Source organism: Sceloporus undulatus, chromosome 1, assembly GCF_019175285.1.
Source record: "Sceloporus undulatus isolate JIND9_A2432 ecotype Alabama chromosome 1, SceUnd_v1.1, whole genome shotgun sequence".
NCBI classification, from domain to species: Eukaryota; Metazoa; Chordata; class Lepidosauria; order Squamata; family Phrynosomatidae; genus Sceloporus; species Sceloporus undulatus.
The window spans coordinates 87,331,794-87,358,846 of NC_056522.1; the positions used below are offsets into that span (position 1 = coordinate 87,331,794).

Below are 27,053 nucleotides of genomic sequence, written 5' to 3' on the forward strand. Positions count from 1 at the left end.
TTATTAACACCAGTTATAATGTTAAAAAAAATTCCAATAAATTTCAAGGAAGAACTAGGGAAAGAGCTAAGGAATCAAGAAACATATAGGATAAAAGAATGGAAGAAGATAATGAAGGAAAAAGATGTTAAAAACAATTCTCAAGAGGCTTTTGGAGTTGCACTCCCCAAACCTTATGCCACTTGGCATCAAAACTTCAAACCAGTTCTGAAAATGCCATGGGCCTTTTATTAATGGGAGGAAGGAATGGAAACAATCCACCAGAGAGAATCAAAGACTGCATCCGCACGCTGAAATAGTCCACCTTGACACCACTTTAACTGCCATGGCTCAATGCTATGAATGGCAGATGAAAGGCCCTCCCTCCATCTTAACTGCTGTCACCTGGTCCTTGAGGGGAGTGAAGGAGAGGCAGACACAGCTCTACTATGCCTATGCCAAGATGAAAATTAAAAGCTCTCCTTACATCTTAACTGCTACCACCTAGGGCTTGGAGGAAAAGAAGGAAAGACAGGCACAGTTCTACCATGCATAGACCTACAGGAAGATTAAAGGCCCTCCCTTCATTCCAACTGCCACTGTCCTGGGTCAGAGGGAAAAAAGAACCAGTAGTATCTGCTGGACTAGATCCCCCTCCCATTGCCATACCCTTCTCCTTTTGTGTCATGTATTTTTAGATTGTAAACCTATGGGCAGGGAACTGTCAAATTAACAATCTGTAAAACACTCTGAGAACCTTTGTGACTAAAGAATAGGGTATAAATACTCTAAATCAATCAATCTGGGATTTGTAATTTTGTCAGACGTTTAGCCTTCTTTGGTGCCACAACAAACTACAATTTTCAGAATTCAATAGCACTGAGCCATGACAGTTACAGTGGTGTCAAACTGGATTATTTCTGCACTGTGGATGGAGCCTAGTCCTTGGAAATTCCTCTAGTAGCCTTGAATTCCTGATTAATCACTCCTTTTGTCTTGATTCTGATTATTCATATAAATAAAGGGATTACATAATTACTTCATGTTATAATGGCAGTCTTTCCAGTCTAAGTAAAACAAGACAGAATGTGCCGTAGTGTACAGTCTATGGTAATTATACAGATAAACAATCATCTGTTAATTAACAAAGCAATAATTGAATATTGATCACAGTTTGTCAACTCAAAAATAATTGAATTTCTTTCTTTAAAAAAAAACTCACCCAGAAACCATTAATGAGTTTAAGGTAAATGATGGGCTTCCCTTCATTAATGTTTAGCCACTTCCTAAAAGGTATGAGTACTTTTTTTCATATAAATAGGCAATTTTGGACAATAATCAGTTCTTGTGAGAAATGTGAGATTATTTAGGGCATAAAACCATATCAGTATCATTGCATACATTTTACAAGATCATCACCATCATTTAAATAAATTGAGAGAATTGTCGTGTAGACTCAAGAATAATGGAAATTGTCTAGTTAGATCACTTTTTGTTTTTCCAACAATAGCAGCTATGTGGGAAATCTGTAACTAATATATCACTGTGCTGTCCATCTTCCATCATTAACCCTCTGCATCTGGCAGTGAGAGGTACTGTGAAGATTGCCTTTTAGATCCCATATCTACCCCCCACCAATAAACCCATATTCTATGGTAATTATCCAATTATTTTTCAAAGCTGCAGTAGCAATCACAACACTGTGCTGCAGTGACTTCCAAAGGCTAATTATATGTCGAGTGGACCAATAATTCATCTTGCCTGTCTTAAAACTGATGAATGGTTGTTTCAGTGCAAGTTTTCTATATCTGATCATTCTATGAATAATTTTTCATTGGCATTTTAATATTACATATAAAGGTTTTGTATTTTATTTTTCTGCTTTTATTGCCATGTTCAGATGTTTAAATACTAAATATTTTAAAAGTAAAGGTAGTTCCAGATGAGACTTATAATTTCCTTGACTCACTTGCTGAATGTTGCAGGGTTCCAGATATAATCTTTCTCCATTTATAAACTGTTTTCCAAGTTGTTTTTCTACATCTACTTACTTTCTTACCATAGAAAACTTCCTGTAAAGTAAAAGATGAAACAGCTGCACAGTGTCTTCTAAGTACTAGTTTGAGGGGTCCTTTGCCTGGGAACATCTAAATCTCCACTGAGTTCAGCTGGAATTACTTCAGATTCAGTATGTTCAGCTGCAGCCTTAGGCTACCATTTTGTTGATGTTTCCAACTGTTTTTTCTCAGTCTTTTCTTTTTATCAACATGAAAATTCTTCTTAAAATAGGATAGCCAAAGGCTTCTGATACCCTTTCTTCTAAACTAGAAGGAAGTATTGATGATCATTTGCTGAACTTTTCTTCTTGTCAGCATCTTGCTGGACAGAGATGATGGTTTGGTCTAGAAATGATAAAAATTTGTTCTACAGCAAAGAATAGAAGTTAAGCAGCTCAGAGTAAAATGTAACATCTCACACAATATTAGTTTACTCATATTATGATAAGAGAATTAAGAATATAGTAATTGTTTACAGTTCTCAATTCCACAAAGAGAATCTTGTGACTAAATGGATTATTCACTGATATTTCACCACCAGGATTCAAGCTCTTCATAAAATGTCTGTAAATCATTCTGATCACTCAAGAGGAAAGGTGGAATTAGGCTGGTGATTTCACTTATTTAGTGTTATAGTTTTAAATAAAAAATCTCCAAAAACTCTCACCTTGACAAAAGTGTAAACAGAAAAATCATATTTGGCAGCAGAGTGTAATTGCATTCATTGGCCTATATGCACACCTCCTACTCTCCAAGGACAACCTTTTGTCAGAACTGTATTTATAACACTAAAGGGCATTTCACACATAAACTAGTAACAAATTTGATTTGCTACAGACAGAATACTACTCAACTAGAAGCTTCAACTAATCACTGCTCAGTGATTATAGATATTTGGCATAAATACTAGTAAATTCTCACTTTAAAGGTTTAGTTTAGGATGGTCTTTCCTCAGTTCAATTAAGAAAATACTTGATTAAAAAGAGTCATGTCCCCTCCTTTTAGATTTATTTTAAAATACCAATTTTTCTAAGTCAAATTCGAGAATTTCTATCCTTTTACAAAATAGTTCCCCACCAGCTCCTAGTGGCCTGTTCAAAGAGCACCCTTACCTTTTCATGAATACCTCAGCCCTACCTCATTGCCCTCATTTTTTTTTCACTCAGTACTTTTAAAACTGAATACTTAATTGGCAATGCCAGTGCACAGAAGTTTTTCCCACTAAGGGGTTGTCCACACTGGGGGGGAGTAGCTTCATACTCACTTGAAGCCTAATGGTTCAGCTGATATACAATCCCAAAACGGATGGAAACTGACACAACACCACAGTCTGAGACAAAAAAAAAAAAAAAAAAAACTAGAGCAAAAAGAAGCTCTGATACTCCACTTTAATGCAGAAAATATGCATTGTTGCACTGGCATATAATCAGCATGGCACAAGTGTGGGAAAGTGGGCAAGCCCAGGTATCATATGGAATCCGTCTGGAGCATGCACCCTGGGACCAGTCAGACATAGCCACCAGTGTCATTGCATGCCAGTTTTTTCATTTGAGCATGCAGACATACGAGCGGCCAGCTGAACCATCGAGCTGTTAGACACCTCATGATGCAAAAGTACAATAAGTTGCTAATAATACAATGGATGCCATTAAAACATACACAAACCACACAGACCAATGCGGGGGGGGGGGGGTGGAGTGAAGGGAGGAAAGTGGGCATGTATGGGGGGACTCCATGATTGTGCTTTACCAATATGTCATTGGGCACACTGATGCACTTGTATGTGGTGAATCAACTACTTTCTTGTGGTGAATTTTCTCCTACCCCATCCCCACAATGTGTAGTGTACAAAATACACTACCCAGTGATAAAATGTTACTACATTTTTTCTTCTCTGATCACTGTGGGATAATGATGCTGAATCATATATTCTATGTTCATATATGTATTAATACAAGGGAAACCTTCCAGAAGGAATCACCTCTCTAGCTGAATAATACACACATCATCTCTGTGGAATGACTACACTAGAAATGACCATGCATCTTCATATAAGTTTGTTGTTATTAACTGCCCCTAATTTGATCTCGACCCATGGTGACCCTATGGATGAGACATCTCCAAGACCCTCTGTCCTCCACTGCTCTGCTTAATTAATGCAAACCCATACCTGTGACCTCCTTAATACTGTAGAGTCTATCCATCTAACATGTGGCCTTCCTCTCCTAATTCCCTTCACCTTTCCTAGCATTAATGTTTTTTCCAATGAGTCCTCCCTTCTCATGATCTGCCTGAAGTATGACAGCCTAAGTTTTGTCATCTTGGCTTCCAGGGAGATTTCTGGCTTGATCTGCTCTAGAACCATTTGTTTGTCAGTTTGGCTGTCCATGGGATCTTCAGTACACTTCTCCATCTCAAATGAATCAGGTACGTAGCTAGGATTTTAGGAAGGGGAGGGGGTCCAGACTAAGTGCCACCATTATAATGGGGCTTGGGTGCAGCGGCGCAGCAGCACACACCATTCATTTTTCTAATGGAAGGGGGGGTCCGGACCCCAAGAACCCCCCCCCCTTGGCTACGTCCCTGAATGAATTGATTTTTTTTCTATCTTCCTCAACACTGTTCTCCAGCACCACATCTCAAACTAATTTATTTTCTTTTTATCCATTTTCTTAACTTTCCAACTCTCACATCCATACATGATAATAAGGAATACAGTGGCTTGTGTGAGTCTAACTTTTGTACTCAGTTGTATATCTTTCCATTTTAGAATCTTTTCTAGTTCTTTCATAGCTGCTCTTCCCATTCTTAATCTTCTTCCGATTTCCTGGCTGCAGTCCCTGTTCCTATCCATTTTTGTTTTCTTCATGTTCAATAGTAGGCCTGCCTTTGCACTTTCTTCCTTGATCTTCCTTAGTAGGTGTTCCAGGTCTGTGAGGTTTTCTGGGAATGGTTGGACCTATCGAAAAAGAATCCTTGGATACAGAGGGCCAACTGTATTTTCCTTTACTCTCTTTTTCTCTCTTTAAATCTGAAAATATAACAAAGCCTTTGTTGTATTTCTGAAGATTGCAGATTTGTGTTACATGACTCCAGATCAGGTAGATGCCTATCCATCCAAGTGGGAAAATCAGACATTCCTTAATTATAAAGCATGGCCATTCTGAAATATTATCGGTATAGCAAACCCAATACAGATGAACTGAAACAATTTGCCCAGTCAAGACTAATATGTGCTTTGTGACACAGAGAAGAGTTCTGGCTTCCCTTAGCAACTGCTTCCACAGCTCTGAAAACCATAACTTCTGCCATCAAAATTTAGCATAATACAGTCATGCTAATTAACTCACTCAGTGTGGAGTTTCGGTTACTCCAGGAATTATTCAGTCTTGTTTTTCTATACATTTCTTTGTAAGTTTGCTCATTCTTTGCAGACTACTGCACTTTCTTCTTAAGAGTTTCTGCCACATGAGGTTGCTTCAAAGGGAAGGTACTAATTAAAACCTGCATTCACTCCAATACAGCTTTAAAGTGCACTTCAATCAAAATAACTGATGTTCAAGATGCAGGGAAGGGGAAGAAATTACTTCTTGGGGATGGAGTAATCTAGTAATGTTACTACTTATTTTTAAAGTTATCTTTAAGGACACTTTATGGAGATTTAAAAAAAAAAAGCTGTATGCCATTCTGTTACCAGTTCTAAAGATTTATTCCAGAAAAGAATGGGTGACATAATGAATTCCTCATTATTGTTTGCATAATCAATGAAAATGAATGGGGGGGGGGTTGCAACAGTTAACACAACAAATTACTTTCTAAAGTATAATTTATTGTTGGCATTGAGCAGTTTTTTGCTATTGGAAAAACACTGGGAGAACAGCATGCTATATTTTTTTTAAAAAAAGAATACTGATGACTGACATGTGTTGGGATTGGTTCAGACTGGCCAAAAACCTTGGAATCTGCAAAGACTTACTGCTGTAGTTATCAAGGGTGTGTTTGGTGGAGTACAGTGCACCCTTACTTTACATGGAGATCCATTCCAGACTCCCCTGCGTAAAACAAATACCGCCTGTGCTCGAGCCCCATTTAAATGAATGGGGCTTGTGCACATGGCAGTGCAGTGGCACACATGGGCCATGTGCGTGCACCCCATTAGGCCCTATGGAATGCGCCACCCCTTCTCCCTGCTCGGCTTTCAGTGCATGACGCAGGCGCACTGTATATCCATAGGATATTTTTCCTGGCCCAATAGCTTGCTTGTGAACTTCTGGAATTGGAAGCCATTCTTAAGATGCACTACAGTGTGTATGTGTATGTTTTGTCCCTGAGCTGTGAAATTCAGTGAAGAGAGAAGGAGAAACTTCATAGAAATCAACCTCTGTTAATAGAAAACATTTGACTCATCAAACACCTGGTATCCAGAGTCAGCAACCTATAAATCTCCTAGCAACTGGTGGGAATCCTTGTTGATTGCAACTGTTCAGTCTCTTTGACTAAACAAAACAAACCAAAGGGTTCTGACAAAGAAGTAATTAAGAAAATAACAGCAAAAAAATGTAGTATCTAAAAGGATATAAATACCCCACTGGAAGGTATAAAAATGCTAAGGGTAAATATATATTGATAATAAAATTTTCAAACCTCAAAACCTGGAGAAAAGCCAATCAAACAACAGTAAGGGTAGAGAAATCCCCCCCCTTTTTTTTTTGTTGGCAAATATGGAAAAGAAGCAGTTATAGTAATAAAAACACAAGGTCAGACACGTTTCGACTGACGTCTTCTGCAGTGGCCTGCCATTGTTTAAAATATAAAATGTATAATAACTCCTTAGCACACAATGTGACTTTGCTGAATTCAAAAGCTGCAATTTTTATACCTTCCAATGGGGTATTTATACCGTTTTAGATACTACATTTTTTTGCTCCAGGGTGCTGTTATTTTCTTATTTTCTTAATTACTTCTTTGTCAGAACCCTTTGTTTTGTTTTGTTTAGCTATTATCTTGGGTTTTTTCAGTTATAGGGACTTCGGTTGGTTTGGTTGGTTCAGTCTCTTTGACTAACAGTGCTCTCAATGTTCTTCCTGAGCTCTTGACTGGCTACAACTAACAGCTCCTTCTCTTACCTCTTTTTAGCTTTGGCTATCTGGAGTACTGGCTTTGTGTAATGAGTTCTGAACTACCTGAAATCTTGCCCCTGCACCCCTCTCTTAGGCCCGTTACAAACGGGCGTAAAGTACATCCTGGGGACGTACTAGGCTTAGGGAAAGTGCATGCCTTACGCACGCACCTAACCCTAATACATCCCCAGGACGTACAAAATGGCGGCGCCTGTTCCACACGGGGGCCGCCATTATGACGTCACGAATGTGCCGCCTCCAAACGGGACGGCGCGGATGTGATGTCTTTGTGCCACGCGAGGACGCATAGAGTGCCCTTTCCACGTCACACGAAGGAGCTCCAAAACAGAGCTCCTTCTGCGATTTGCGTTGCTGGCGCAGCCTTTAGGCGGCTGCGCTAGCGACGCAAGGGAGAAAGGGGCTCTCCTCCTCCCCGCTGCCACCGGGTGTCCTTGGGGTTTGAAGCCCCAAGGACACCCCTTTCCAGGCCGCGGGGAAGCGGCCATTTGCCGCTTCCCCGCAGCCTGGAAAGCGGCGGATCGGGGCCTCAGAGGCTGCCGCTGCGGAAGCCGAGGCCCCGATCCGGCGGGGAAAGGAACGCCTACAGGCCGCCCCAAAGGGGCGGTCTGTAACACACCTTAGTCTTTCTGGATTACCTGTGTATAGTCTAAACTTCATTGACTAACCTGTAACTGTTTTCCTTAAAATAATCTGTCTCTGGACACTTGCTGTTCATAGGCATAAGACAATAACAAAAATAAAAATAAAAAATTAGACTATAAGGCAGGAATCATGAATACTGGGAGAGGAGTTCATTTATCAATCTATCACTTTTATTTCCTGCCTTTTTTCCAAAACTAAGACTCGATGAGTTGGTGGAGTTTGTGGAGTTTGTTGTTCCACAACTCTGAAAACCATAACTTCTGCCATCAAAATTTAGCATAAAAAGAGTCATGCTAATTAACTCACTCAGTGTGGAGTTTCGGTTACTCCAGAAATTATTCAGTTTTGTTGTACTATACATTTCTTTGTATGTTTGCTCATTCTTTGCAGAGTACTGCAGACAAATGGTGGGGATGGAAGGAAGCCATGTCCAAAACACAGCCTAAAGACACTGCAAGTGCTATGCAGGTTTTCCGCTGACCTTGGTTCCTTCATTACATTCTCATTTTAACTTTTCCTCTTTTTTACAGTTCTAATGTTAAAGTAATATCACACTTTAGCAATATGACCATTACATTTTTTTAAAGAATGTGAGGGACACAAAACATGCATATTGGGGAAAGAGCTAGGATTCATGGAGAGGATGGTAAGGAATGGACAGATACCATACCTACACTACACCATAACCACACTTCAAATTTGAGAAAACAGTGATTGAAACAAAACATGAAGATCAAAGATTGTACTAAGCTCCACTGCAACCAGCAACAAACCGGGACCACACTCCAAGTATATATAGGGCAAGAATGGATGTGGAGTGGAAACAGCCATTACAAGCTGTGCAATCTTGAAACAAAACATTACAAACTGTGCAATCTTGAAACAATCATAACAACTGGGAGGAGCAAGCAGGAGGAACCCTCAGTGGTACAGAAACTATGCAAACCCTGCAAAGTCTGTGCACTACTAGCAACCATCTACTTTTCCTTATATCTCATTTATAACTGGTTTGAAAGACAAGAAAAATGAGTTATGATCCATTTTTAACCTGTTTCAAAATATTTTACTTCTAATTTCTATGAGTCCCTGCAAACTGTACTATAGACCTTTTCTAGTCCATATAATTTAATGAGTCACAATTTTAAAATCAATGTGTTCCTTTTACTAAGAAGTCTTTATTCAAAGAGGAACTCTCTGGTCTCCGAGCCTTCCATGAATATGGAAATGAATTTATAGTATAAAATTAGATGCACTCTATTTCCATTGGAGACCTTTAAGAGGAACATTAACATCTTTCCCTATATTGTAGATGTATTTGTATCTCTAAGCATCTGCTGAAAAGATGCACTAGTTTAGATCCCGAAAGCATTTATTTTTTATTTCTTAGAGAAACATACAGAACTGCCATTCACCCAGGCAGGCTTTCTGTTCAGACTCTTCACAGTTATTTCATTCCAAGCAACCTTCCTCCTACAAATTGCTATGCTCCATTTAATGAGATTAGAGAATATTAGCAAACCTGTTGTGCTAAACCATTGTGTGGGAATCTGTGGGAGAAAAAACCTGAAGCCAACTGAAACATCCTGAATACACAGAAGATTTTCAAATATGGTTCACTGCAAAAGGCTTGATTAGGTGGATATGATTGCAATCACTAATTCTTTTCAATAGGGTCATAGAATTGGTTCAGATGCTCAGGAAATTTCAATTACAAAGCAAAACAGGCTGCATCTGCTACCAGCTTTTCCCCACCCACCCCCTTAAAACCTAATATTGCTTTCAGCAATATTACATTCCACTGGAGTTCAAATAATTGCTTTCTATCTTACTGCCATAATTTTACATTCATCTCTCTTCAGGATTTAACAGCATTTTTTCATTATGTTTTTAACACAACATGCTCTCAAAATGTTCCTGTAGCTAGAAAATTTAAATTAGCTTGTACAGATCTTTAAACCCACTATCATTCCAACAGATTTTATATTTATAGCATGGCTTCTTCAGTACTTCTTGTTGTTAAAAAAACCAATAGGTGTATTGCAAATGTTCTAGACAAGTGCTCTTCTACTGGTATAACACTGTACCATCTCAAAGAAATTGTCTCAATATACTGAAGTAAACTGGAATTAACATCCTCCTTGAAATACTTGTATGATTTACCCTGACCTCAGTAGAAACAGCATTCAAATAAACCTTTGAAAAACCTTTGTAATCAAGGTGCATATTCAAGGATTTAATAATTTGCAGAGAAAATGTATATTTTAGGAAATAAATGTTTTTAGTTTTAAAAAAACCAATGATTATGTAAAGCAAGTTTAGCCATGTCAGATGGCATGTCATTACATGCTAAAATGATGTCTAATAAATGTTCAAGAGAGGCTGTGGGTTATTCTATTTATTAATTAAATGTGTGTGTGTGTGTGTGTGTGTGTGTGTGTGTATACACACACACACACACAGAGTAATCGTAGCCACTGAATACTGAAGTAGTTTGCAAGAAATTATGTAAGACAGAAGGAAACATTTCTTTCTGATTAATTCTGAGTAGTAAAAAATGTGACGTGTTAGTAAAAATCTAATGACTGAATATCAAAACACTGTGTAAACAATTGTAATGCAGCTTATGGCCCATATAATGTAAATAATAATGGTGTCTACATAAAGATTACATTACTTAGAAACAAGCTTTTTATTTTTCCTAAACATCCACTGATATAACTATTTCGAAACCCCTTTAGGGTCTCCATTCTCTTTTTACATTTAACTCCATATTTTCACAAATTTTTCTTACCCTCAACCCTAGCTTGAATCCACTGAGGGCCCAAGCAGATGGGCTAGGAAAGCAAAGGACCAGCCCATGCTTTCCTGGGCAGGTGTTCACAAACCTGTTCCTGCACTGACCTGAGACCAGGACAGACACACACTTCTTATCTTGCTGGTTGTTGCCCTGATATGCCCCTCACCGACTGCTGCATCTGACCTGGAAATAGGTGCCTGGCTGTACCTATGTGTCCAGGTACCGTGTTTCCATATCAGACACAGTGACAGGGGACTTCTTCAGTTGGGGTGATAGTTGGCAAGGTAGGGGGCATGTGCAGAGCCCAGCTTTGCCACGAAATTTCCTAGAAACTATGGCAAACCAGGGATAAATTAAGCCAGGGTAAAGGCTATTTACCCTGGGATCAGTCTGTATCCTTTGGATCTGTTTCTGGCCAGGCAGGATCGTGCTTGATCCTGCCCTGTGGGTTTTGGTCTGTGTCATCTGATCTAGACAGCGAGAGGAGAGCCTGGGCGTTTTGGCCCATGTGGACAATCCCTGCTTCTGAAATGGAATTTTCCCACATTTTCTCTTACTACACCTTTCTATGCCTTCCTAATCTGTGAAGAAAGTGGTCAGTAGACTCTCTTAAAGAGCACAATAAGGGGCATGATTACACACAAATAAGAGAACATTTTAAACAAGATCTCAAGAAACAGGGATTTGAAGAAGAAGAAAATGAATTGGATAAAATAATAATTGGTAATAAAGACAAAATGATTGGAGGGATTTATAAAATCCTACTCAGTTTGGACCAGGAACCAGAAACAGTCAAAAACGTTATGATCCAATGGATGCAAAATATAGGACATTCAATATAATTCAGTAAATGGGAAAATACAGTTGGCCCTCGCCTTATGTGGGGAATCCGTTCTGGACCCCGCCGCATAAAGCAAATTCCGCCTATGCTCGAGCCCCAATGGAAACAATGGGGCTTGTGCGTGGTGGCGCGGCGACGCACAGGGCGCCACGGGCATGTGCCCATTCGTTTGAATGGGATGTGCCACCCCTTGCGCACCGCGCACACCCTGTGACTTGAGCGCCTATGCTCAAGACCGCGTAAAGCACACCCGCATAAAAGCGCACCCATGTATAACGCGGGCGCACTGTATTTTGAATGAACTATCAAAATATACAAAAACTCAAAAAGAGAAAACTTTTATAAAATGTACTTTCGATGGTATATCACTCCGATAAGTTAGCCAAAATTTATAAAAATAACGCAAATCAATGTTGGAAATGTAATAATGAACCAGGAACTTTTTAACACTATTGGTGGTCATGTAAAAAAGCTAAGCTATATTGTAGGAATATACATACTCTAATTGGAAGAATCTTGAAGAGAAAAATTCAGTTTAAGCCTGAATTTTACCTATTAAGTATATGTGGACCAGAAATAAGGGGGGGGGGGATATGGGGAAAATTTTGTTTTTACATGACTACAACAGCACATATAACATTTGCACAAAATTGGAAACTAAAAACACTCCCTGAAGAAAAAGATTGGTTGATTAAACTGTATGAAGCATTAGAAACGGCAGGCCCGTAGCTAGCGTAGGGCAAGCGGGGCAAGGTCCTGGGGCCCCCAGTCAAAGGGACCCCCGCGTCACCCTCCCTCACCTCACCAATCTCTCTCTGTCTTCCCTGCATGGCCCGCCCAGCCTCTCTCTCCCAACAACAGGGAAGTCAGGAAGACTGGAGTCCTGGCCATGTGGGGCCTGAGAGGGAGGTGCCAGGCTGGCAAAAGGGAGCTCTGGAGGAGAGGGAGGGAGGGACAAGAGGCTGCATCAGGCTGCATCCACACTGGAGAAAGAACCGGGTTTGGCAGCGCTTTAACTCTTTTTCTGGCTCAAAGCTATGGAACTCTGGGAGTTGGAGCATATTGTGGGGCCAAGATATCAAGGCTTGACTCTCTTCTGGTTCAAAGCTATGGAATTCTGGGAGTTGGAGTATGTTGTGGGGCCCAGATATCAAGGCTTGACTGTTTTTCTGGCTCAAGGCTATGGAATTCTGGGAGTTGACATATGTTGTGGGGCCCAGAGCTCAAAGCTTAACTCTTTTCTGGCCTCCTTTTATTGGACATGACCTACATTTTAGACTTCTGCCCAGAAGGAATTTCAAAACATCTTCTATTTTTTGTAAGATGAGCAAATGTCCTCTTTTTCTAGGACATGTCCTATGTTTCAACCTTCTGGCACAGGAGGAATGTCAAAATGTCTTCCATTTTTGGTATGATGACCACACGTCCTCCTTTATCCAGGACACAGCCTACATTTCAGCCCTGCCCAGGAGCAATGTCAAAACATCCCCCATTTTACCAGGGTGACCAGACATCATCCTTTATCCAGGGCACATCCTACATTTCTGCCCAGGAGGAATTTCAAAATGTCCTGGTTTGTTCAGAGTGTTTGCCTTTGCCAGTCTTTCCTTGAGGCTGAGAGTGTGTGACTTACATGCCTAGTGGGTTTTCTTGGTTTGTTCAGAGAGTTTGCCTTTGGTGACTTGGGTGTGTGCGAGTGTATGTATGTGTGCCTTCAAGAGGTTTTCTTGGGAGGTTGGCTCAGAGAGGGTTTGACTTTGCCATCCTCTGAGGCTGAGAGTGTGTGACTTGCCCAAAGGTTTTCTTGGAAGGTTTGTTCAGAGGGAATTTGCCTTCACTTTCCCTTAAGGCTGAGAGAGTGTGACAAGCCCAGTGGGTTTTTTATGCCCAAAGAAGGGATTGAACCTTGGTTCTCCCCTCCACCACTGCCTCCTGCCACACTTCCTCAGATGCATTTAGTCTCAGAGGTGCGCCAAAATCTCTATGTCTTTGAATTCTGTTATTATTGTTATTAGTAGTAGTAGTATTAACTGAAAGAAAGAAGTTGGCAGCATGAGCTTTCCTAAAGTCTGCTTCCTCAGATGCATTTAGTCTCAGAGGTGCAACAAGATCTCCACAATACAGTGTTACCCCGGGATACGAATGCGCCGCCTTACGAAATTTCCGGGTTTACGAAAAAAATCCAATTGAAAAAAACTGTTCCGGGTTACGAAGGTTATTTCGGGTTACGAAAGAAATTTTGGGGCTTTTCGGCGCTTTTTCGCACCAAATCGCGGCGTTTTCCCCCATTAGCGCCTATGGGGTTTCGGCTTGCGAAAGCCTTTCGGGTTACGAAAGCGGCGGCGGAACGAATTATTTTCGTAACCCGGGGTAACACTGTATAAGCATTTATATTACTGTTTTTTTAAAAAAAATTAAGAATGTTTTTGGCTTTTAGTTGGTTATGTCCTCCATTTTTCTTAAATGTCCTATATTTCGGGGTAAATATTGTCCTACATTTTGGGGTAAATTTTATACTACATTTTTTCTACATTTTGTCCCGGTTTGGTGGTAGAAAATTATGACAACCGAGCCACGACATGCAGCTCCTTTATCCACTGCAACAGAGGCAGCATAAGCACTCTGGAGTGGTGCTGTGTTGCCCCTCGTGCGCTGCACCATTTGGACATGGAGCATGAGCCACGTCATCGACACGCGCCCCATGTAAATAGCGGTGTGCCAAGATGGCGCCCGTGGCTTGCGGTAGGACTCAAGACATAAAAAAAATATAGGAGGCCCAAATGTACCTTCTGCCTCAGGGCCCCTAAAGGCCTAGCTACGGGCCTGAGAAATGGATATGTTATGCCAGAAATTGTCAACATAATCCTTGGAAGATGTTCAAGAAGAATGGAAACCGGTGTTAACCTACTTAGATGAGAGGAAAATAACAAAGGAAGAAACAAGTTAGGAAGAGATACGACATGACTATTAAGATCACTAACACAGCTCTGATGACGTCGCAAAAAGGAGCCACTCTAGGCAGCTTCTTTTTTGCTGTGCAGCAGTGCCTCACTGTTTGGTTGCTGTGGCAATGCTGTTCAGCAAAAAGGGGTGGCGTTTTCCCACCCGTCTGTACTGCCCCGAAGAAACTGAAAATAATTGATAAAATAGATGGTATATTTTGAAAGGACATGCCATATTTGGTCTAGAAAAGTTGATGTTGAGAATAAGGTCATGCTAACAACACAGGGTGTTAGCAAGTATTGCAGAGAATCTGTCCATTTCCTTCATAAAACAAGAACAGAAGTGAGAAATATAATGACATAAAGTTAGGTCTAAGATAAACAGAAATAGAAATCTCTTAACTGTGAAAGCTGTTCCCATCTGGTCTGATTGTGCCTAAGGAGGATATGAAATTGTACGACTTGAAGGCTTAAAATAAAAATTTAGAAACACAAGATTCTTCATCTATAAATTTTTCTCACTCAGTTTGACTTGAAGGCAAACACCACTGCCATGATTATCAAGCTAGAAAACCCTATGACCAGCCTTTAGATTGTACTCTAAAATGGCAGCTCATAAAGTAGCAATAAGTATAATCTATCATAAATTTATTTTGTCCAGCCCTATTAAAATAAATGGGAAGTGTGAAGAGTAAGATTAGTTGCATAGGATTTGTAAGCCTTGATGTTTTGAACATCAAGCCTACTTTTTGCATGATAGCAGAACATCCAGCATATATCCAACACATGTCATTGTACCAAACTGGGGTTAGAAAAAGATACACTTTTTTCCTGGACCAATTCTTCTGCAGATGCCCAATGCTTGTCCAGAGCAAAGCCTAGATAAAGGTTATATCATGACACATACACACACACACACACACATATCTTATTACTGAAATACCTTCCTTTTGACGTCGCAAAAAGGAGACGCTCTACCATACATCAAAGGAGTCATAGACAAAATAGGCAAAGTGGTGAAGAAGCACAACCTCCAAACGGTTTTCAAACTGACCAAGAAAATCCAGCAAATGCTGCCCTCAGCGAAGGACAAAAGAGACCCTCTCACAGCGGCAGAGTTTATCACATACCATGCAGCTGCAGACAAGTCTACATAGGGACCACCAAACGCAGTGTCCAGACACGAATCAAGGAACATGAGAGACACTGCAGACTGGGTCAGTCAGAAAAATCAGCAGTAGTAGAACTCATTATAAACCATCCTGGGCACAAAATGCTATTTGAAAACACTGAAATTCTGGACCATGCCAACAACTATCAGGTACGAATGCACAGAGAAGCCATTGAAATCCACAAACACTTGGACAACTTCAGCCCTTAAAGTAAATAAAGTTTGGCTACCAGTCCTGAAGAACACCAAATCAGCAAATGCAAATGAGAAACCACTCAGGGTCAGGGGCTTTCCCAGCAGACAATGATCACCAATCAGCAGACACTAATCCTCTTTTGCATAACCTCCCTCCCTGAGGCTTGGCCATCAACAACAGAACAATACAGAGATTAACATGGGAATCACTCCTCCTTACCCAGGATCACACAGTATATATATATATACCCATTCGGATCCAGGTCAGCATTCTCTATTGCCAGCCACAAATGCTGGTGAAACGTCAGGAATAAACTCTTCTAGACCATGGCCACATAGCCCGAAAAACCCACAAAAAAGCTATTTCCATCATGTTTTATTATTGTTGTTAGTTGCCCTTGAGTTAATCCTGACTCATGGCAATCCTGTGGATGAGACATCTCCAAGAACCCCTATCTCCCACTGCTCTGCTCAGGTCCTGCAAATTCATGCCTTTGACTTCCTGATTGAGTCCATCCATCTGGCATGCAGACTTCATCTCTTCTTATTTCCCTTTACTTTTCCTAGCATTATTATCTTTTCTAGTGATCTGTGTCTTCTCATTATGTGACCAAAGTACGACAGTCTCAATTTAATTATCTTGGCTTCCATGGAGGTTTCCAGCTTGATCTGTTCTATTTATTTCTCTTTTTGGTTGTCCATGGTATCCTAAGCACTGTTCTCTAATTAGTTCATTTTCTTTCTTTCTGCTTTCTTTACTGTTCAGCTCTTACATCCATCCATGGTGATGGGGAATATAATGGCTTGGATGAGTCTAACTGTAGTGCTCAGATACATGTCTTTACTCTTTAGGATCTTTTTCTAGTTCTTTCATAGCTTTCTGTAGTACAGTGTGCCTGTGCCATGCACTGACACATTTTCTGCAGCTTCCAGTTTATGTGGAAGCTGCGTGGGGAGAAGAGCAATGGAATGTGCGCCCATGGCACGCGCATGCTGCACTGCCACATACATGCACCCCATTATCTCCTATGGGGCTCAAGCATAGGATGATTTTTCGTTACGCGGGGGGATCCGGAATGGATCCCCGTAAGGAGAGAGCTCACTGTATGTCCTTTTTCTTGTGGTAGAGCATCCCAGCCCTTAGTTTGAACTTTCTTTTGATTTCCTGGATTTTTTGGAAGAGGTTTCTTGTTCTTCCTTTTTGTTGTTGTCTTCTATTTCTCTGTATTGCTCATTATAGTAGTTCTCTTTATCTTTGCACACTACATGTTGCACAATTGTGTTCATGGTTCTGATTTAGTTCATCATGTTTTGTTGTTGTTAACTGTCCTCAAGTCAATCTCAACCCATGGCGACCCTGTGGATGAGACATCTCCAAGACTGCCTGTCCTCCTCCCTGTTCTGCCTAGTTTCTGCAAACTCATACCCACAATCTCCTTATAGAGTTTTAAGCCTGTAGTACATTGGCCACAATATAAATCAGGGAGACAAGCACCTGAGTTTACCGTTATAAAAAGAAACTACTATTCTATATCTAATTATGGTTTTCCCCCCATATAGCTTGGTACTTGGTATTACAGGTATTACAAGACAAAAGGCTTTAGGAGAGAAAACGAAGGGGGAAGCTGAAGATGAAGTGAGCTTCACCTTGACTTGTTGGGACTGGTGACTGTAAATGAGGACCACTAAATACAGTATACACACTGACTTTTTGATGATGCTCTTAAGCAATATGTGGTGATTCATAGACAGTGTACCTGATCAAAACAGTATTTAAACAGTGATAATGACATTATTTTGGAATAAAATTTCTTTGTGAGCTTAACATCATTCAGCTTTATTTGTCTTTAAAACAGGTAGGAACTGTCTGGCCCTCTAAGATGCTGTTGTGTGTCAATTTCCAGCAGGCTTATATCAGCAAATACAGATGAAGATACCTGGTAGTTTCAGTTCTGCAATAGCTGGTGGACCACACATTTCCACCCCTGCTTTAAAAGGTAAAGACTGGCATTTTAAAAGCAAGTTTTAAGAAAGATAAAAAGTGACTTGATCTTACAGTTTCCATTATTTTATATATCTATTGCTTAATCCCCCTTTTCTCACTATTGCAACTGAGCTTACATTCACAAGATAGTAGTAAAGGCTATAAGTATCTTAAAGAAACAATAAAATTAATGCAATATGCTTTTGCAGGATGGCAATATACATTCTAAAAGAAATATATAACTCTCAGAACATGAAACTGAAATTTCAAATGTGCACTTTTTGTTCATAATATTTTACATGGTATTTTAGAACAGAGGAAATATTGCAACATTACTTACAGCATATTAAAATACATGCTATTTCAGTTTTTCATCCCTCAGTTTACTGATAACTTCACTAAGTCTGAAAGTCATATTTATACTGATCCACATGAAAACAATTGGCAGCATATAATTAAACTTTAGTTAATACTGGAGCAGATGTATTGTGCAGCATCACACCCAGGCAATTTCACAATATCACCCACAGGAATATATTTTCTGTTGTGCAAGATTTCAGCTTCTCTCTCTCTTACTTGCTCACTCTGGCATTTTGACTGATTAACATGAAATTAATTTTGACATCTTTGCTACTTGTAATGTAAAGGATATAAAACAATTACTTGAATTCAGTCAATATTTTAAATACTGGTTTGATTTCCTTCTCCCATTTCAAATATGAAGCTTTAAAAAAAAGTCTGAAAGACTGATGATGATTTGAAGGGAATCAGATAACCGGTGCAGAAGGACAAAGATTCCATGTCCATTATAGACCTGTCAGTGCCGAAAGCTAAACACACTTGGTGGGGATCCCAGAAGTACTGAGCAAAATCTGCTTAACTGATGTGCCAAGTTCAACAAGGCAGGTGAAGCAATTCAATAAGGTTATCTTGATACTTCAGGCAGTAGGCCCCAAGAGAAGAGCACAGCACTTCCTTGGCAAAAGAAACCCAAGAGCACAGCCTTGGCAAAAGAAACCCAAGAGCACAGCCTTGGCAAAAGAAACTCAAGCTTTTTTAAAATTCAAGTGTCTCCACTAAAAGAGACAGAAAGAACTCCTTAGCTAGAGTTTCTTTCTTTTTTGGCCAATCTTTGCCACTTCATCCTCACAAAACTAGGATTAGGGTTTCCAGGTGTCAGGTCTTGGGCCCTCTTTGCTGGTCCACAGGGTGAGGATGAAGAGTCTCAGGGGAGGGCAATACCTTGAAAGTGCATTTGTATGACTCTCATTTCTTCTACTCGTTTTTTTTTAAATGAATGGCATACTCTGTGCAACGATGGTATTAAAGCCTAAGGTATCCAGAGACTGCCCCTTATAATACCATTCTTGTAAGTTCACTTGGGCCTCCTCCCACAACACTGTCCCTAGGTCTCAGGATTTTTGTCCAGAAATCTCAGTGCCTCAAATGGTCCTGATCTAGCATTCCTTATTAAGATAGCTTCATAATATCAAACATTTTATAGATAGAATCATAGAATTGTAGAGTTGGAAGAGACCACAAGGGCCATCCAGTCCAACCCCCTGTCATGCAGGGAATCACAATCAAAGCATCCCCAACAGATGGCCATCCAGCCTCTGCTTGAAGACCTCCAAGGAAGGAGACTCCACTACACTCCGGGGGAGTTTGTTCCACTGTCGAACAGCCCTTACTGTCAGGAAGTTCCTCCTAATGTTGAGGTGGAATCTCTTTTCCTGCAGTTTGCATCCATTGCTCCGGGTCCCAGTCTCTGGAGCAGCAGAAAACAAGCTTGCTCCCTCCTCAATATGACATCCCTTCAAATATTTAAACAGGGCTATCAGAAACTGGGATACATATGTGGCCAAATAACATCATGGTGTGGAGAAGATAACAAAAGTTGTTAACGAGGAAGAATACACAAGCTTGGAAAGGCTACAGCAGTTAGCTTTTGCCTGAGCCTCCTGAGAAGGGCAGATTCTGTCTTCTTCTCTACCTTCCATGAGTCAATTCAGTGAAAACTACTTTTGCAACTTGAAAGAAATGGAGTAAGGTGAGAAGGGGAAAATGGAAGGAGAAGAAAGAAACGGGGAAAATTGATAAACAACCAAACAGGTCAAACAACAGAGTATTATTAAGGGCTGTCCTAGCTAAATTGGACTATTATAGTATATACAGGTTGAGTATCCCTTATCCAGAATTCCAAAATCTGAAGTATTCCAAAATCCACAATCACCCACATGGGTGAATGAAATAATGACATCTTTGCTTTCTGATAGTTCAGTGTGCACCACCTTTGTTTCATGCACAACATTGTTTACAAATTGTATATAAAATTACTTTCAGGCTATATGTGTAAGGTATATATGAAACATAAATGATTTTTCATGTTTAGACTTGGGTCCCATCTTCAAGATAGCTCATGTATATGGGGGGGGGGGATCCAAAAACACTTCTGGCCCCAAGCATTTTGGATAAGGTAGACTCAGCCTGTATGCCTCCCCCTGCCATCTTATTTTCCCAGTTTTCTTGGTCTGTGAAAAAAACAAAGCACACTTTTTCAGTGTCTGTCATTCTCATCGGCAGTACTATTTTTCTTCAAATACAAGTATTACTCTAATAATAGGGTGTTTCTTACCCCCCCCCCTTTGATTTACATGAGGCATGTTGTTGTCTATGTTTGCATTTAAATGCAATAAACATACAACCTCTTCAAGGATTACTACTGAACCTGAACTAAGCTTGAAACAGCCTTTCCAAACATTAATATTTATATGCAAAGTTTAATCTACTGAAGGAACATGAATAAAAAATGGCAAAGCACCAAGTGTCACTTGGAATATGCACCTGAATCCTAAATAATAGCACTATAAAACCTGTTTCAAATGATCATGTAAGAGATTTATGGGGACTAGCATGAAAACAAATGTTGAGTTTAGATACTAAACTTCCCATTTAAGACATCTAAAACAAAAACAGGGTCTTCATCTTTATCTGGTTGTTCAGGTGCAGCCTCCTTTGTAGCCATGTAGATAGTTTTACACCTCTGCAAAGCCTCATTTTAGAACACTTCATTTTGGGTGCCCCATCCTCACTGAACCAACTGAAAGAGGTGTAGCTCCTGCCTTCTTGTCCAGTTGCTAGTGATCCACACTCACAATCCCTTATATAAGGAACCATCAACGGAGATATCCCAAAGATATGCTGCCAAGCAGGAGTATGTTGCATAAGTGTACAGTTATGCATGTATGGCTGCACAAATTACCACACAAAGATCATGGTTTTAGGTAAGCTTTCCACACCCTTCATTGTGTTCCATGTCCAACACAAGAATGATTGTAAGGCTGTGGAAGAAGCAACAGCTTCAGTGAGGTGTTCATGAACCATTTGTCCTCCCACCCCAAATGAAGGTAAGCAAAACAAATGTTTTCTAAATGGGCATAACTTTACTGATAACAGAAAACATGTAGCAAGGAGGTAAGAAAGATAAACAACAAAACACAGGTAATCTGAAGTTCCAGTAAATTGGGAAAGATTTCCAAAGTATCAAAAGAGAATATGAGAGCCATCAAGGTGTAGTTTGAGTGTTTGGCTATGACTCTGGAGACCAGGGTTCAAATTCAGGCTGAGCCATGAAACCCACTGGGTGACCTTGGGCAAGTCATGTTCCAACCCCCCAAACCCCGCCACAAAAAACCTCTGTGATAGGTTCACCTTTGGATCGCCATAAGTTAGAAACGACTTGAAAGCACATAATAACAATAACAACAATAATAAAAAAGAACCCCTTACATATTTTGGTGCAGCAAATTCCCCCGAAAGGTATGTAGATTAGCTGACTTAGCAGTCAGCTGTCAAGACCAAGGATATTTGTCTTCTCAAGACTCCCTCCCATCTGCTGGTTGGGAGAGATGCTCCAGACAAGCATGCATTTGTATCACAGATGCCTCCAAATATTTACTAAAGTCCCAAGTCATAACCTTCCCATAGTGTCCCATGATGGGCCCCCATATGATCACCACATCTGGATAAATTCCATGTCAGAAAAGACAATGCAATAGCTCAAAATATGCTAGCTAGCAAAATTAAATAGCCAATCAGCCAAATCAGGAAGACAACCATGTGCAGCATGAAGAAGCAAAAAAGAAAAAAGAAAAGAAAATTGGGGAGTGGGGAGAAAGGAAAGAAAAGGAAAGAACAAATAAGCAAGCAAAAAATAATATGCTCTGGCCTATTTAATCAGCCAAAAAGGACAAGAGTCTAAGACATATGTGGTGGCTTTCACCTCTCCAAGGATCCTGCCCACATCATCAGGCTGCACAAACTGAAAAGTATCCATCAGCACTGGATAGACAGGTAGCAAGTTGGTACTGTATCAACTGTAACATCCAAGTTGGAGTGGATCTGAGTGACTTTATGATGCAAACTGGAGTGCAAAATGCCGAGTGGTCTGCCTTTTTACTTGAGAGTGAGTGTGTAAGAGGCACCTGAACACTCAGAACAGCTCTGTTGGGCAGATGCATCTCTACAGATGCAATGCTGGCAGCAAAAAATGATTTGTGAACTCATGGCCAGCATCCATAGTTTTATAGGGGTTTTTTGTGCGTTTTTCAGGCTATGTGGCCATGTTCTATAAGAGTTTATTCCTGATGTTTCACCACAGATGCTGGTGAAACATCAAGAATAAATTTTTATAGAACATGGCCACATAGCCCGAAAAACCCACAAAAAACTATAAAAAATGATTTCTTTGTTGCCAGCAGTGCCATGGAGTAGGCCTTCAAATAGGCTTTAGCCCATATTTGGTCAGATTTGCTTTGAGTCTTCTGCCAATGTCACTCTAGTCTCCATCTCGCTTGCTTCCCAACTCTTTGTTGAACCAGGGGGTAGTTTGGCTCAACTCAAGAGGGATTTATCCACTGCCCTGGCCATTTCCCCATTCCAAAGGTCAGCCAGAGCTTCAACAGAATCACCTACCGAGGTGACAGGAAACTCCCCAAGAGCCATCTGGAATCCATCAGGCTCCTGGGGAGGATCACTGTAATCAATCTCCCACCCCTGCAGAGGATCTGAGTCCCAGTCTAAACATGACCAGATAATGATGTGTTCATGATAACGGAACTGTGGAAAGTTCCTCCACACCAAGATCATTATCACCCTACCCAGCTCAGAAAACAAGGTCCAGAGCGTGCTTAGCAGCATGAGTAGGGCCAGATACCACTTGGGATAGACTGGTTCTCATGGAGGCCACGAAGTCCTGAGCCATTCCTGAAACGGCAGTCTCAGTGTGGTTATTGTGAAGTCTCCCAGCACTACTAGATGAGAAGACTCCAACACCAGCACCAAGACAGCCCCAGCTAGCTCAGGAAAGGAAACTGTTGAGCAGCAGGGTGGACAGTACACAAACAGAATCCCTATTCTGTTCCAGCTACCTAAACTCACTCAAACCCAATAAACTGTGTGAGGGGGTATCTGGTCAAGTACATCAGACCAGTCTGAAAGGATGACCTGTGGGCAGAGTCAGGGCACAGTGTCCTAACAACGTTTGTTCTAACTCTGCCCAGGGTGCCATGATGGCACACACCATCATGACACAACTCTGGCAATGCGTCCAAATGATGCAGTGCTTCAGGGGAGTCATAGAGTCATGCCATTTTGTGCCATCAAAAGGCCGGAATGGGGCCATGGTGTAAGGTTGCCACGGCCCCAATCTGGCCAGGAAGCTCTGTAGTTCACATTTTGATTTGAGTTTACTAAAAATATTTTATAGTTTTTCATACATTTCTACAGAACTGTATTTAAACTTAGCGTGATCAGAGCTCTTTAAAAAAAAAAAAAAAGAGTAAGCAAGATGAGCATCTACCTTTGTATACAGTTATCCTATTTCTTAATGCCATCCTTTGAGTCCTGAGAATGATCAAGACTTTGGTGGGTAATTTCTGTAGCAATGCAGGGAGAAAGAAAGGTGTTTTCCCCCAACAAGCTGGAAATGATTCCATACAAACAAGATAAAAATGCTGCTTGCTCTTATCCTGATTTATCACCCTCATTAATTACATAACTTTTATTCATGCCTTAGGGCTGTTCTGTACTCACAACTTGTTGGTTCATTCTTCCAGTGACTCTACCTATTAGACAGAGATGTAGCTTAATTTAATCACTTATTCCAATTTACTACCAGGAAGCCACATCTTTCACAATCTTATCCAATAGTATCTCTTTCAAGTATAAAGCATGCCATTTTATCTCAGTTTTAAATAATCTTTTACCTTTTGCCAACATGATATAATAAAATGGGCCATCTTTTTCTCTTTTTTTCCAGATCTGTCCTGTATTACTTTACACCAGTGGTGCTCAATTTTTTATCTTCATGGATAAAAAGATAAAAATTCTGAAGATGAATAGTTCACTCTGTCCCAGAATAAATGGAGGAGTTATCCATAAGATCAGTTCAAAGAAGATATTTATGGTTCATTGTCTCTTGCAGCACTGACGCACAAGGTCTGCACTGAAAAGAAATTTCACAACTGTCTACCACTGCTGGGATGAGCAACTTGATACCATTATGGTTTACTCTCTCCCAGTTATTTACAGAAAGACTAGATAAATGGGAGATGCTTATCATGTAAAAAGGAGAATTGAAGAAGACCTATAAATTTGGCAAAGCCTACACAAGTATTTTTAAGAAGGATGTTGTAGATATTGTTGTTTAAACATGGGGGTTGTCCCAAAGCACATAACTCTGGGGTTGTCTGTAATAGGCTAAAAGAAACTGCCCACCCACCTTCTGAAACACATGTGGCCAAAATGGGAGAAAAACGGATACAAGCTGCACTCCAGGGATTAACACCAGAGCAAAAAACATCCTGATTGGAAGCTAGAAAGTACAAACTACTGCAGACTGCCCATCATTGTGGAAGCAGTAAGGAGCAGGTGTCATTGGTGAGCCACCAGTGCCATCGCTGACCATATTTTTTTCATTGCCCAAGAATCATTTGCACAAGCACACAAATGGGCAACTGCACCATCAACTCACTGCACATCAATTTATCAACATTACAATGAATTTAATAACAGTAACTGGGTACACTGGCATGCTATACAGGAAGTTGATTGATCATGCAGTCAACTGGCCAGTCACACAGGTTGTCTGATGGGCTTGGATTGGGTGGGATGGGGGATGATTGGCAGCTGCTCTTGGAGCATCTGTGCAATTGTGCACATGCATTTGTGATGGAACAGAAAAAATAATGGTGCACCATAGCTTGTAGCCACAAAATGCTCCATTTTAGTGGGTCCTTCCTTGCAGTGGAAGGGAGATGGTGTGGACTGTGCATCAGTTCTCATCCCATTGTGGGATTATGCAATCAACTGGCCAGTCACACAGGTCATCCGATGGGCCACATTGGCAGGTTCTCCCCATGAATCATAAAATCCCTAGGGTAAACCAGCTTTTCACTGCGGTCTGCACCCAGCCTCTGTTAGTAGCACATGACTAACTGGGTAACTGAGGGCCCTGGATAACTGAGAGTTGTAGTCCAAAACAGCAACATTTCCAAGTTCTACAGAAAGGTAAACCAAAGAATAACCCATCACTCAAAGTGTGGCACCTAAACATTCACTGTCTCCCTATCCCATCAAAATCCTCCCAGAATGTGATCAAACACCTATAGTGTTTCTTCCTCTGACTGGCTATCAGGAAACTGCACTAGATAAATATTACTTTATAAAACAGATAGGAATACAGAATACACAATAGGTATGGGTGTCGACTTCACAACAGCATCTGCAGCTCTCACTACTGACAATTCACAATGGCATGTTTGGATAGACAACATAATTCTTCCAGGACTACAGTTCCTATCAAACTCAGCAAGCATGGCAGGAATTATGGGTGTTGTTATCCAAAACATTGGCAGGGCAACAATTTCCCTGCCTCTGGTGCCAAGATGTCATCTTGATTGAATAAGCGTGCAGGAGAGATCAGCATAATATTCTAGCAGTTAATTTAGGTGGCTGTTCTATTCCATTTATAGATAAAGGATTGAGAAATATAACTGGTTACAATACATCTGGTAAACTGGTCTGTGTCATATGTATAGCCTCACACTTGTATAGTAAGCTATAAGTGTTAGTTCCTTTGTGAAAGGTAAAGGGAGCACAGTACACTCCATCAATTTGGAATTTAAGAAGGTATTCTAGAAAGCACACCAACTTCATTAGTCTTGAGACCCCCTCCCTATTTTTCCTATAAAATAGGTTGTATATACTTGCAAGTGACTGGTAGCCAACAATAAACAAACTGCATGGTTCTAAAGTACTCCCCTGTTTGTGACAAATATATTCAATAAAAATGAATACTACCCTTAACATGAAAAGGAATAATGTTCTGATATAGTTTACCTGACACTCAAAAGGGTTAAGAGCCCCTTTAACATCCAGTGACAGGTGATTCCTCAAAAACAGGCAGAACTTGTCACAAGTGAGGAAAGGATACTGATTTGCAGATCAGACAACAATGTGCTATACTAATAAAGTCAGTCCTTGCTGCTTCTTAATAATGAGCTGTCAGAGAAGAGACTTACAGAGTTTGCTTAGATGTCAAACTTCCTCATCTCTGAAGGCATCTAATAGAAATGAGCATCATTCCACTGGGATATTTTGATTCCATTACTTGTAAAATGGAATTTGATATTATATGTAGTACAGGACAGTTCTGGAACCCTTAAAAATAATTCTGTGCTAGAAAAGAATGCGAGTGACGCTACTTTGCAGACAAACAAAATCACATCACTGCATCATGTAACTAGATTATTATTTATCAAGAACAAATTTCCAACCTATCTGATACCCTTTCTCTTCTTCTCCTTGCCCCAGGGCATAACACATTGCTGTGCAGCATATTGCCTTATGAATCTTCTTCAAGTACCCAATTATCCTGGTGCACCAGACTTGTCATTATCATGACAGCTGTGTGCAGCTTACAGTACATGTTGTCAGAGGTGAAAGATTGTTCACCAGCATCCCCATATCCCTCCCTGAATTTCCATTACAATGTGAAGAACTGAAGGAAAGACAGAGAAAGGAAGTATAAGCTAAGAGAAACTGTCACACATATACACACCCAGAAGATAGTTTGAAAAGTCAATTAATTTAAATTCCACTTAAAAGACATGACTGTAGAGATTTTCTTTTATGTGCAAGAATTTCTGAGTAAATCTATGCTTATCAAACTGATAGGAATTGAAATTGGGAATAAGTTCCTCGCATTTGGATCTTTTCCAAATTTGCCACAGATTCAGACACT

At 40.4% G+C, this 27,053-nt stretch overlaps 1 protein-coding gene and 1 long non-coding RNA gene across 3 annotated transcripts in view; one reads left to right on the forward strand and one right to left on the reverse strand.

Moving 5' to 3' along the window:
- LOC121921925 (SAM and SH3 domain-containing protein 1-like) overlaps nt 1–27,053 on the reverse strand; it is an 802,782-nt gene that overhangs the window by 659,177 nt on the left and 116,552 nt on the right. The window lies entirely within an intron of this gene.
- LOC121921941 lies at nt 12,411–25,559 on the forward strand. Its single transcript, XR_006102069.1, has 3 exons — nt 12,411–12,456; nt 17,622–17,762; nt 24,069–25,559. It is a non-coding gene; the product is annotated as an uncharacterized LOC121921941 (long non-coding RNA).